Raw genomic sequence first — 14,727 nt, 5'->3', positions numbered from 1 at the left:
GCAAAAGTTTGTTTCAATCCGATTGAGATATCCCACTTAGGCTTAGAACTTTTCAGCCAGCCCTCGTATATTGAGTTATTTGGTAACTGTTTTTGTGAAAGAACTCTGTCCAGACTGTTACCAACATTTCTATTTTTAATCTCCATTAAGTAATTCAAAGGTCTCTGGCCATTACAAATTTTATGTAATGCTGAGAATGTTTAAAAAATAAGATACTACTCCAGTAATCTATGTTCAAAACTTCTGTTAAGGATTTATTTTTTTAACTTTTCAAAACCATGTCCTTTTCTGCTAAACAATTATTATACAGATCTGTTGACATTTTGGAAATTAAGAAAATACTTTACAGTTTTTACATACATTTGGATTAATATTAGAAATTTGTTTTTCATATCAAGAATATGTATTTCTGTAAATACTATTTTGAAATGTATATTGCCCGTACGGTTACATTTTGGGAACAGTATGGACAGTAACAGTACTGACAATACTAATACAATTCTGTTTCATTTAATTTGGGACCCTTAATGCTTCCAGGAAACATTTGGAATCAGAAAGAGAACATTTATTCAATTCAATATCACAGAAGGAATTTTTTATATGTTATATTTCTATCACTGAAAAGACAGCAAACAGTATGGGCACAACACATTCATAGACCAAACTTTGCACTTACTTGCAAGTGAAAAAATAATGTACTATTGATCACAGTCAAATAAAGCTGCTGGCCATCATGTTGTTCTTATGTGTTTATTGTCACAAAAAATTAATGTATGATAAACAGTAGACATTATAGTTTTGTATGGACCTATGGATAGGATGTAACACCTATCATGGAACTAACGGTTTTCTGCTAAATGTGAGTGGTACAAGACAACCAAATCAACATTCTAAATCAAAATGTAAAAATTGTTTTTACAAGTCTTTCTCTCACACAGAGAGAGAGAGAGACTTGTAAAACTTGACACTTTTTGGGGTGATTGAAATAGCAAGACTGAAGGAAGCCTTCATGTCCTCCGTAGTCTCTTGTCATGCTGTTCCAGATGTAAAAATAACTGGTAAAATGCCAAAGTAATTTACTGTAAAAGCTGAAATTAGATTAACAACATATTTGAATATTTTGTTCCTTGTACAATCATTGTTTCAGATGTAATTTCTTCTGATTATTGCATTATATTTCTTTTGAGTTGCATATTGGGCATTATTTAAATGAATCACCGGTAGATCACAGGAGAAAATGTGTGTACATCTGATAGCTTTTCTGGATTCATTTTTAAGAGTAAATTACATGTGATAATCAATCTCTATACAATTAAATGCCTAACATACCATGAAATACAAATGAACTTGTCTGTCTTCATCTCTAGCAATGTTTTATCTGAATTAGGTTTGCTGAATAATACTATTTTAAACGCAAGACCAGATTTTCATTCATGACTGTAATTAGAGGTATTTCCCACAATTGCTGCAGCATTGCACTTCTCACAGACAGGGGGATTTCCAAAATATCAGGGAGTACATCCTTATCCAGGGCTCTAGTTTTTATTATGGATGTCAAGTTATAAACGTGATATTTTCACTGTGCTGAAAAAAGACATTTACTTGGTAGTTGAAAAGGGCAGATGTGTGTGTGTTAAATGTGTTGGTAAACTAGCGGGAGCTGGAGCTGGCCCTTTTACGTATGGCCACATCATATTTGGGGCACTTCTGCCAAGTTGACATAGACAGGCCAATGTTTGCAAATCGCCAGGGAGTGTTTGTGGTGGCTAAATATGGCCATGTTCACTTTACCAACCTTGCACCTGCTTCAGTTTAGGTACCAACAGTTTGCATTAAATTTAAACCTTTAATTTTTTCTCTCTTTTGATGTTATACCCTGAAGAAACAGGGGAGTTACATTACTGAAGATATTCACAACTGCTGAGACTCTATTCCCTTCAATATTTTCACCCTTGACATTGAACATAATACCAGCTTAAGAATAATAACATGAAGACCATTTAAATTCACAAAGATATAATTTGAACTTAGGTGTGATATTCAGTTACACAATGTGATGCAAGACCACAGCGCCCGAATGTGAATGAACAATGGTTACCCTGGCGGCCCACCCTCCAGTGACTCGGTTCACCAGAGTGGGACACACAGCAAGTTAGTCTCTGGCGACCCACCCTCCAGTGACTGTTGGTTCACCAGAGTGGGACACACAGCAAGTTAGTCTCTCGCGGCCCACCCTCCAGTGACTGTTGGTTCACCAGAAAGGGACACACAGCAAGTTAGTCTCTGGCGGCCCACCCTCCAGTGACTGTTGGTTGACCAGAGTGGGACACACAGCAAGTAAGTCCCCGGCCCACCCTCCAGTGACTGTTGGTTCACCAGAAAGGGACACACAGCAAGTTAGTCTCTGGCGGCCCACCCTCCAGTGACTGTTGGTTCACCAGAGTGGGACACACAGCAAGTTAGTCTCTCGCGGCCCACCCTCCAGTGACTGTTGGTTCACCAGAAAGGGACACACAGCAAGTTAGTCTCTGGCGGCCCACCCTCCAGTGACTGTTGGTTCACCAGAAAAGGAGACACAGCAAGTTAGTCTCTGGCGACCCACCCTCTAGTCACTGTTAGTTCACCAGAGTGGGACACACAGCAAGTAAGTCTCTGGCGACCCACCCTTCAGTGACTGTTGGTTCACCAGAGTGGGACACACAGCAAGTTAGTCTCTGGCGGCCCACCCTCCAGTGACTGTTGGTTCACCAGAGTGGGACACACAGCAAGTTAGTCTCTGGCGGCCAACCCTCCAGTGACTGTTGGTTCACCAGAAAGGGACACACAGCAAGTTAGTCTCTGGCGGCTCGCCCTCCAGTGACTGTTGGTTCACCAGAGTGGGACACACAGCAAGTTAGTCTCTGGCGGCCCACCCTCCAGTGACTGTTGGTTCACCAGAAAGGGACACACAGCAAGTTAGTCTCTGGCGGCCCACCCTCCAGTGACTGTTGGTTCACCAGAAAGGGACACACAGCAAGTTAGTCTCTGGCGACCCACCCTCTAGTCACTGTTAGTTCACCAGAGTGGGACACACAGCAAGTTGGTCTCTGGCGGCCCACCCTCCAGTGACTGTTGGTTCACCAGAGTGGGACACACAGCAAGTTAGTCTCTGGTAGCCCACCCTCCAGTGACTTGGTTCACCAGAGTGGGACACACAGCAAGTTAGTCTCTGGCGGCCCACCCTCCAGTGACTGTTGGTTCACCAGAAAGGGACACACAGCAAGTTAGTCTCTGGCGGCTCGCCCTCCAGTGACTGTTGGTTCACCAGAGTGGGAGACACAGCAAGTTAGTCTCTGGCGGCCCACCCTCCAGTGACTGTTGGTTCACCAGAGTGGGACACACAGCAAGTTAGTCTCTGGCGACCCACCCTCCAGTGACTGTTGGTTCACCAGAGTGGGAGACACAGCAAGTTAGTCTCTGGCGGCCCACCCTCCAGTGACTGTTGGTTCACCAGAGTGGGACACACAGCAAGTTAGTCTCTGGCGACCCACCCTCCAGTGACTGTTGGTTCACCAGAAAGGGACACACAGCAAGTTAGTCTCTGGCGGCTCGCCCTCCAGTGACTGTTGGTTCACCAGAAAGGGACACACAGCAAGTTAGTCTCTGGTAGCCCACCCTCCAGTGACTTGGTTCACCAGAGTGGGACACACAGCAAGTTAGTCTCTGGCGACCCACCCTCTAGTCACTGTTAGTTCACCAGAGTGGGACACACAGCAAGTTAGTCTCTGGTAGCCCACCCTCCAGTGACTTGGTTCACCAGAGTGGGACACACAGCAAGTTAGTCTCTGGCGGCCCACCCTCCAGTGACTGTTGGTTCACCAGAAAGGGACACACAGCAAGTTAGTCTCTGGTGGCTCGCCCTCCAGTGACTGTTGGTTCACCAGAAAGGGACACACAGCAAGTTAGTCTCTGGCGGCTCGCCCTCCAGTGACTGTTGGTTCACCAGAGTGGGAGACACAGCAAGTAAGTCTCTGGCGACCCACCCTCCAGTGACTGTTGGTTCACCAGAGTGGGACACACAGCAAGTTAGTCTCTGGCGGCCCACCCTCCAGTGACTGTTGGTTCACCAGTAAGGGACACACAGCAAGTTAGTCTCTGGCGGCTCGCCCTCCAGTGACTGTTGGTTCACCAGAGTGGGACACACAGCAAGTTAGTCTCTGGTGGCCCACCCTCCAGTGACTGTTGGTTCACCAGAAAGGGACACACAGCAAGTTAGTCTCTGGCGGCTCGCCCTCCAGTGACTGTTGGTTCACCAGAGTGGGAGACACAGCAAGTTAGTCTCTGGCGGCCCACCCTCCAGTGACTGTTGGTTCACCAGAAAGGGACACACAGCAAGTTAGTCTCTGGCGGCTCGCCCTCCAGTGACTGTTGGTTCACCAGATTTGGACACACAGCAAGTAAGTCCCCGGCCCACCCTCCAGTGACTGTTGGTTCACCAGAAAGGGACACACAGCAAGTTAGTCTCTGGCGACCCACCCTCCAGTGACTGTTGGTTCACCAGAAAGGGACACACAGCAAGTTAGTCTCTGGCGACCCACCCTCCAGTGACTGTTGGTTCACCAGAAAGGGACACACAGCAAGTTAGTCTCTGGCGGCTCGCCCTCCAGTGACTGTTGGTTCACCAGAGTGGGAGACACAGCAGGTTAGTCTCTGGCGGCCCACCCTCCAGTGACTGTTCGTTCACCAGAGTGGGACACACAGCAAGTTAGTCTCTGGCGACCCACCCTCCAGTGACTGTTGGTTCACCAGAGTGGGACACACAGCAAGTTAGTCTCTGGCGGCCCACCCTCCAGTGACTTGGTTCACCAGAGTGGGACACACAGCAAGTTAGTCTCTGGCGACCCACCCTCTAGTCACTATTAGTTCACCAGAGTGGGACACACAGCAAGTTAGTCTCTGGTAGCCCACCCTCCAGTGACTTGGTTCACCAGAGTGGGACACACAGCAAGTTAGTCTCTGGCGGCCCACCCTCCAGTGACTGTTGGTTCACCAGAAAGGGACACACAGCAAGTTAGTCTCTGGCGGCTCGCCCTCCAGTGACTGTTGGTTCACCAGAGTGGGAGACACAGCAGGTTAGTCTCTGGCGGCCCACCCTCCAGTGACTGTTCGTTCACCAGAGTGGGACACACAGCAAGTTAGTCTCTGGCGACCCACCCTCCAGTGACTGTTGGTTCACCAGAAAGGGACACACAGCAAGTTAGTCTCTGGCGACCCACCCTCCAGTGACTGTTGGTTCACCAGAAAGGGACACACAGCAAGTTAGTCTCTGGCGGCTCGCCCTCCAGTGACTGTTGGTTCACCAGAGTGGGAGACACAGCAGGTTAGTCTCTGGCGGCCCACCCTCCAGTGACTGTTCGTTCACCAGAGTGGGACACACAGCAAGTTAGTCTCTGGCGACCCACCCTCCAGTGACTGTTGGTTCACCAGAGTGGGACACACAGCAAGTTAGTCTCTGGCGGCCCACCCTCCAGTGACTGTTAGTTCGCCAGAGTGGGACACACAGCAAGTTAGTCTCTGGCGACCCACCCTCCAGTGACTGTTGGTTCACCAGAAAGGGACACACAGCAAGTTAGTCTCTGGCGGCCCACCCTCCAGTGACTGTTGGTTCACCAGAAAGGGACACACAGCAAGTTAGTCTCTGGCGGCTCGCCCTCCAGTGACTGTTGGTTCACCAGAAAGGGACACACAGCAAGTTAGTCTTTGGCGGCTCGCCCTCCAGTGATTGTTGGTTCACCAGAGTGGGAGACACAGCAAGTTGGTCTCTGGCGGCCCACCCTCCAGTGACTGTTGGTTCACCAGAAAGGGACACACAGCAAGTTAGTCTCTGGCGGCTCGCCCTCCAGTGACTGTTGGTTCACCAGAGTGGGAGACACAGCAAGTTAGTCTCTGGCGACCCACCCTCCAGTGACTGTTGGTTCACCAGAGTGGGACACACAGCAAGTTAGTCTCTGGCGGCCCACCCTCCAGTGACTGTTGGTTCACCAGAAAGGGACACACAGCAAGTTAGTCTTTGGCGGCTCGCCCTCCAGTGACTGTTGGTTCACCAGAGTGGGAGACACAGCAAGTTAGTCTCTGGTGGCCCACCCTCCAGTGACTGTTGGTTCACCAGAAAGGGACACACAGCAAGTTAGTCTCTGGCGGCTCGCCCTCCAGTGACTGTTGGTTCACCAGAGTGGGACACACAGCAAGTTAGTCTCTGGTGGCCCACCCTCCAGTGACTGTTGGTTCACCAGAAAGGGACACACAGCAAGTTAGTCTCTGGCGGCTCGCCCTCCAGTGACTGTTGGTTCACCAGAGTGGGAGACACAGCAAGTTAGTCTCTGGCGGCCCACCCTCCAGTGACTGTTGGTTCACCAGAAAGGGACACACAGCAAGTTAGTCTCTGGCGGCTCGCCCTCCAGTGACTGTTGGTTCACCAGATTTGGACACACAGCAAGTAAGTCCCCGGCCCACCCTCCAGTGACTGTTGGTTCACCAGAGTGGGAGACACAGCAAGTTAGTTTCTGGCGGCTCGCCCTCCAGTGACTGTTAGTTCGCCAGAGTGGGAGACACAGCAAGTTAGTCTCTGGCGGCCCACCCTCCAGTCACTGTTTACTTGTCTGGGTTCACCAGGGTGTTTCGTTTGTTTGTTGTTAAATGCTGCACTCAGCAATATTCCTGCTATTTGACATCATTCTTTTGACCAGACAATCCTGTGATTGACATGCACATTGATATACACAATTGGTTTGGTTGGTTGGTTTGTTGTTTAACGCCGCACTCAGGAATATTCCAGCTATATGACGGCGGTCTGTAAATAATCGAGTCTGGACTAGACAGTCCAGTGATTAATATCATGAGCATCCATCACGCAATTGGGATTGATGACATGCATCAACCAAGTCAGCGAGTCTGACCACCCGATCCCGTTTGTCACCTTTTACGACAAGCATTGTCACCTTTTATGGCAAGCATGGGTTGCTGAAGACCTTTTCTACCCCGGAATCTTCACGGGTCTATACACAATTGGAAAACAATGACATGCATCAACCAAGTCAGCGAGTCTAACCACACAATCCTGTTAGTTGCCTCTTACGACAAGCATAGTCACCTTTTGCAACAAACATTGGTTGCTGAAGACCTTGTTTAACCTAGATTTTCACGGGTATCACCAGGGTGTGACAAGTGTACATGAAGATTTGAATCATGGGGAAACACCATCTGCTTTTGCACCATTTGCTATGTCTATATATTAATTACATATTATTCATACTATTTGGTATTTGTAATTCAGAGATTGATGTATTCAGTAGCTACATTTATCAATGTCAGCCCAAAATGTACAATGCTACAGAGGTGCTTGATTGATGCCTACAGTGATAACCAGACATTTCATGATCTTTTGTATAAAGAACACAAAAAATGCTGGGCATAAATTAAATTTGAAGTTTTGAATTTCTTTGTTATTTGAAATAAATAGATGCAACTTGGATTGTGGGACCAACTGCATTCCACAGTATTTGCCTGACATGTTTTGTTGATACTAACGTCGGATAACTGAAATTACTACCTTACTTTTTACCTTTGTGTTCTCATTAACTATACAGCAGCAGAATTACTGTTGGTCCCTGGTCCATGCACATTAGATGTATTCTCATTAACTATACAGCAGCAGAATTACTGTTGGTCCCTGGACCATTCACATGAGATGTATTCTCATTAACTATACAGCAGCAGAATTACTGTTGGTCCCTGGACCATTCACATGAGATGTATTCTCATTAACGATGCAGCTGCAGAACTACTGTTGGTCCCTGGTCCATTCACATTAGATGTATTCTCATTAACTATACAGCAGCAGAATTACTGTTGGTCCCTAGTCCATGCACATTAGATGTATTCTCATTAACTATACAGCAGCAGAATTACTGTTGGTCCCTGGTCCATTCACATTAGATGTATTCTCATTAACTATACAGCAGCAGAATTACTGTTGGTCCCTGGTCCATTCACATTAGATGTATTCTCATTAACTATACAGCTGCAGAATTACTGTTGGTCCCTGGTCCATTCACATTAGATGTATTCTCATTAACTATACAGCTGCAGAATTACTGTTGGTCCCTGGTCCATGCACATTAAATGTATTCTCATTAACTATACAGCAGCAGAATTACTGTTGGTCCCTGGTCCATTCACATGAGATGTATTCTCATTAACTATACAGCAGCAGAATTACTGTTGGTCCCTGGTCCATTCACATTAGATGTATTCTCATTAACTATACAGCTGCAGAATTACTGTTGGTCCCTGGTCCATTCATATGAGATGTATTCTCATTAACTATACAGCTGCAGAATTACTGTTAGTCCCTGGTCCATTCACATGAGATGTCTGCTCAATAACAATGCAGCTGCAGAATTGCTGTTGGTCCCTGGTCCATTCACATAAGATGTATTCTCATTAATGATGCAGCTGCAGAATAACTGTTGGTCCCTGGTCCATTCACATGAGATGTATTCTCATTAACTATACAGCAGCAGAATTACTGTTGGTCCCTGGTCCATGCACATTAGATGTATTCTCATTAACTATACAGCTGCAGAATTACTGTTGGTCCCTGGTCCATTCATATGAGATGTATTCTCATTAACTATACAGCTGCAGAATTACTGTTAGTCCCTGGTCCATTCACATGAGATGTCTGCTCAATAACAATGCAGCTGCAGAATTGCTGTTGGTCCCTGGTCCATTCACATAAGATGTATTCTCATTAATGATGCAGCTGCAGAATAACTGTTGGTCCCTGGTCCATTCACATGAGATGTATTCTCATTAACTATACAGCTGCAGAATTACTGTTGGTCCCTGGTCCATTCACATAAGATGTATTCTCATTAACTATACAGCTGCAGAATTACTGTTGGTCCCTGGTCCATTCACATGAGATGTATTCTCATTAACTATACAGCTGCAGAATTACTGTTGGTCCCTGGTCCATTCACATAAGATGTATTCTCATTAACTATACAGCTGCAGAATTACTGTTAGTCCCTGGTCCATTCACATAAGATGTATTCTCATTAACTATACAGCTGCAGAATTACTGTTGGTCCCTGGTCCATTCACATGAGATGTATTCTCATTAACTATACAGGTGCAGACTTACTGTTGGTCCCTGGTCCATTCACATGAGATGTATTCTCATTAATGATGCAGCTGCAGAATTACTGTTGGTCCCTGGTCCATTCACATGAGATGTATTCTCATTAACTATACAGCTGCAGAATTAATGTTGGTCCCTGATCCATTCACATAAGATGTATTCTCATTAACTATACAGCTGCAGAATTACTGTTGGTCCCTGGTCCATTCACATAAGATGTATTCTCATTAACTATACAGCTGCAGAATAACTGTTGGTCCCTGGTCCATTCACATAAGATGTATTCTCATTAACTATACAGCTGCAGAATTACTGTTGGTCCCTGGTCCATTCACATGAGATGTATTCTCATTAACTATACAGCTGCAGAATTACTGTGGGCCCCTGATCCATTCACATGAGATGTATTCTCATTAATGATGCAGCTGCAGAATTACTGTTGGCCGCTGGTCCATTCACATGAGATGTGTTCTCATTAATGATGCAGCTGCAGAATTACTGTTGGCCCCTGGTCCATTCATATGTTTGTTTGTTTGTTTCTTGTTTAACGCCACACTCAACAATATTCCAGCTATATGATGGCGGTCTGTAAATAATCAAGTCTGGACCAGACAATCCAGTGATAGACATCATGAGCATCGATTCACACAATTGGGATCGATGATATGCATCAACCAAGTCAGCGAGCTATTCACATCAACAATGCAACTGCAGAATTACTGTTGGTCTGTGGTCTATTCACATGAGATGTATTCTCATTAACGATGCAACTGCAGAATTACTGTTGATCCATTGTTAATTCAAATGAGATGTATTCTCATGGATCGATGTGCATGATGTCAGTCACTGGATTGTCTGGTCCAGACAAAGACATCTGACACACTACATAATGGGCATATCAAGGAGGGATGTGAGTTTTGCCAGGACTCAACAGCACTGATCACAGAGGGAACCTATTTCATGGTGTGCATGGTACTAACTTTTAATCACAGCATGTATTTGTTAGTTGAGGGTTTTTTATGGACTAATTTATGTATAATCGGACAATTTTGTGTCATGTGAAATGAATTGTGATTGTAAAGAACAGATGATCTATGACAATGGAACAGATAGGTGACTTGCCCATGCAGTGTGTAACTAGACACAAGTTCATTGCCTTAGTCATTTTCTCCTGCAGGCAGCTAAACACCTATGGAATCCTGTGACATTTTCAAAACAATAGAGAAAAGACTATGTTTGCGGAGATGTAGGATATTAAAAGTTATATGTGGATCAATATGGCTGTCTGGCCTCATCAGCTACTTGGAATATTGATGAAACTTAACACTGCTTGGGTGAAAACAGATGAAGAAATGTTGATGAAGGTAAAATAAATATTGATCAAATGAGCCTCCATGAGGAAGAAGATAGCGGGTACTTTGGAGGTGTATATGCAGGTACTGATCAATGCTGGATGCAGATTTGGAAGTGTTCAACATTTCATTCGCCATACATTACCTGTCTACAAAAATGTGGTCATAATCTTACCATTTTTATGCTAGGTTAAATTGAATAAATAATTACATAATTTTAGAGGTGCTATTATTTTGAGTTAGTCTGTACCTAAAATATGAATGGTGTTACTTTTGTGGATGTTACGTTATGGTTCATGCCTGTGAAATGATATGGCCATGATGAAATATGTTTTGCCATTGTTAGCTGAGATGATAGTAGCTGTAGCCAGCCTGAGGTAAAATATAAAGAAGTGAATAGATGAGGAGGTTGTGTTGTTTATATATCACCATGACATCAGCTAAGGCCAGGCCTAGCTCAGGTCACCAGTCACAAGAGCCAGGCGAGGTAGTCAGACACAACAAAAAATTTATCCTGAAAAAGGGAGGCTGCAGGTTTTCTGGAATTACAGAGATTTTTCCTGAGTTACATGCTACAAAGACGCGTGAGGGAGAATCTTGGTGTATAGCCAATCAGCAGAGGCGTCTAAATTTAGCCAATGACGTTGTGTCTGGTGATTCACTGGGTACATGTTACTGTCTGCATGCCTGCTGCCTGCCACTGCTACTACCGCTAGCTGAGTTCGCTGTCAACCTCCGAGGCCAGCCTGCTGCCTTCTGGCACACTCACGCTTTCACACGCTAGTTCTGACTACTGCCATCCAACTGCTTGTCCGCCGACACATGGCAAAAAGATGCTTCATATTTAACAGCCTGACTACAATGGAGTTGTAAGTATTGCCGTGTGTGTTGTTGAGTTGACCTACATAGCGGGAACCCACCTAGGCAGTGAGCGAGGTAGTCAGTGGGGAGATCAGCAGCTGGGTCATCCCAGGTTAATATCGGTGGACACTAACAAGCGGAGACAGTCAGGGACAACAGTGGAGGATATGAACAAGGCCAGTTACTTCGGTGTGTGTATGGGCATTTCTTGGTTACTCAATTGCCTGAACATGTTGGGAAGAAAGGTGTAGCGGTGAGAGGTAGGCAGAGTGATAACAGGTCTTGTCTTGGCTGTGTCACCAAGCTGTAAGCGTGGTGTCTGTGGTCAGCCAGCTTGCTCATCACAGGTTGACTACTAGGAAACCTGCATTGACTGTAGCCACATGGGCCTACTTGGTCCAGTGTAGCATCATTGTAGTGCAGCACTCACATGGATGTTCATAGCGGGAGGTAGGTCAGGTGTTGAAATTGTTCCTACCATGTGCAGTGTCACTTGCAGTTCTGTCAATACGTCATTCATTGCATAAGAGATTTGCCATGCACTTGTGCTGCATTATCTATGGCCGCAAGGTCTGCTGTCTCCTTTCTTGAATAAATCTGGGCTTTAAACTACAATACCTAGTTGTAGCATGTAATTGATAATATGCACTTGCTTACGTATATTTTAACAGTCATACTTTGATAAACTGAACTGTAGTTGAGGTAAGATAAAATAATGTTATAAAAAGTTGTGGAGACCATCATTTTGTTGAATTTGCTTGTTAAGCCTTAAATAAAGCTAGTAGACAGGTGTGCCTGCATGCCACTGTCTAGTTGCTTGTCGGTCCCGCGAAAGTCTGTATTGCCATACTAGACATTTACTGAAGAATAATCTTGTGTGTGTGTGCAAGGGCGTGGGCGCGTGCGCGTGCGAGTGTGTGCATGTGCGTGCGCACGCGAGCTCCATATTAACATCTGTCACTGTGTATGTTTGAAAGAGACGGCATTTAAACATAATAACTGTAGCCATAACCAATTACATCACAGTCCACCTACAAAAATACTTTTCACACTTCATATTACCAAAGTATACTTTTCACAATTCACACTTCAAAAAAACTATTCACAGTTCATACTACAAAAATAAATTCTGCTCACATTATGTATGTGTGTATGTGAAGATACATGAACATTCATTTTTAAAGTAATGAATAATTGTATCAAATATAAATTAATCTGCATTTGTTCAGAATGTTTTGAATTTGTGAAAATATTTTTTGTATTTTTTTGCTGATTTGTTACCCTCAGAATCTAATCTGCGGTGTCACTCCTAATTATGGGGAAAGGTTAGAAATAAGCACAGAAGTAATTGATGTTCCTATCAAACAGACAAGCATACCCGTGTGTATTCTTGCTTTTCATCTAAACTGTGGTTGATATTATTAAGTGACAGTTTGTATAAAAGTTATCTGTAGTTGTTATCTCAGTAGTATCATCTACATACTCATTTCATCGAGGATATTAAAACTGCATAGTTAAAAATTTGTGACACGTGTATAGTTTATGAGTATTGCAGAAGATATTTTGCATCTAAAATGATAACTGGCCAGCATATGTGAGTCTGGTCATCTGCTGATATGCTTGATACAAAGTCCGTGTATTGTTGTGCTGGTACACCTGGCAGACATCAAATACCCACGTTTTTCCTGCATGTCCAACTGAGTGCCTGTGGCTCCCTACTCCTTCATATGCTCCTGTCATGTCACTGCTGTGGCTTTAATCATCAGTTCTTTGTACTTTCTTAATGACAATTTACATTATCCTCTAATTTGACAAAAACCTTGATTGTGAACACCTAAAACATTGCACAGAGCAAACCTTCACTTCAAGTATGTTGCGTTAAAAAAAACATTCTGCTGTCATAGTGGATTAAAAAATATTAATTTGTATAAAATAATTGATTGAATTCAGTCATTTTTTATTTCATGCTTCCATTATCAGCTTATCAGATATTTAAGAATGCTATTCACTTGGGTCCAAGATGCCTGTGTGACTCAGAGGTCATCAATACATCAAGTACAGGGAAAATTTACATATTGGGAAATCATTACTTTTTCCATTATTAAAAATAACAAACTTGTGAAAAACATGCAACATTTTATTAACAATAGCCCCAGGTTGTCAAGTTAAAAGATTAAAAACTACTATTCGATGATAAAATCATCCCGGAACACTGGTGAACTTTAATGATTAATGATTAATAGAGTTGCTGCCACATGTGCCTTACATGATACCATTTAATAATCACATAATGCTAATTAAGTGTAATCGTAAAGATGAAATTTGCAAATTTAATCTGGTGGCATTGTTATGACGAGGTGTATGGTCTGAGAGACATAATCCCATGCAACAGCTGCACCCGCCCCTTGTTTGGCCGGCCCCAGCATAAACCCTGGTGGCAGATGACAACCTACCTGTCCTAAAATGACTGTACAATCACAGACATTACACATGCCTTCTCGCCTAGCTATGTTTCTAACCTGTAATTGTAGAATAATTTCACTTTTGTAGTCATAGAATCATTTGTGCTTCACAAGGTATTACATCTATTGTTACGGATGTCTGAACTAAGTAGAGGGGAATGTCCGAGTAACTTTTAAAATAATGGCTCCAAGGAGCATTATATTTAAGGAATGGAGAGTTACAAGGATATTCCCCTTATTAAAACACATTCCTACTTTAATACATTGACAAAACATTCCCTTGTGGAAAATATTTAAAAAATAAACCAAAACCCTTTGTAGACTGTATTTATACTGTACGAGTCGCCCTTGCATATGAGGCCTGAGGAATACATTCCCTGCCGCTCTTGCACATGCACCGAACTCCTTGCGAGCTGACATTTACAATGCATGGTACACGGCTCCTCATAATTTTGTGGGCTCCTTAACTTGTATTTTACCAGTCACTTGCGCATTGTTAATACATGGTGATTGGGATTACAAGAAAAATAGAGCCCTGAACAAGGTTATATGTGTTTACCTGATTTTTTTTTTCTCGTCAAAGGTTTATCTAATTGCTTTAAACATGAACATTGTTATAGGTACCCTGCTGTAACACAACATTTTATGCATGTTATTTTATAGATTGAAGGATTGTGCAAATATTTGAAACTATTTAATAGTTAATTTCACGCCATAGCCTTGGTCAAATATTGGACATCCTAAATCATAGGATGTGTGTTCGAACCCCACTGACAGCACATGTTTTCCGAGAAAACTCAAATCTTTCACTTGTCCAAAAAAAATTGTTCCATGCAAATTAATACAAATGTTGGTTAAGATAATGTAT

General features: G+C 43.7%; 1 protein-coding gene across 11 annotated transcripts in view; it reads left to right on the top strand.

Moving 5' to 3' along the window:
• Positions 1-14,727, top strand: part of LOC124151447 (muscleblind-like protein 2a) — a 411,834-nt gene that overhangs the window by 327,867 nt on the left and 69,240 nt on the right. Inside the window, exon 1 of one of the 11 annotated variants that reach the window (XM_046523912.2) lies at positions 11,179-11,405. The exons of 7 other annotated variants lie outside the window; for them this stretch is intronic. The gene's annotated coding sequence lies outside the window, so the exon portion shown is untranslated. 3 more of the 11 variants (XM_046523917.2, XM_046523919.2, XM_046523920.2) reach the window with 3 other exon arrangements.

Source organism: Haliotis rufescens, unplaced genomic scaffold (genome assembly GCF_023055435.1).
Source record: "Haliotis rufescens isolate VD_foot unplaced genomic scaffold, xgHalRufe1.0.p SCAF_9, whole genome shotgun sequence".
NCBI lineage: Eukaryota > Metazoa > Mollusca > Gastropoda > Lepetellida > Haliotidae > Haliotis > Haliotis rufescens.
Note: the sequence above shows the minus strand (reverse complement) of the source record. Positions and strands in the feature narration are given on the sequence as shown.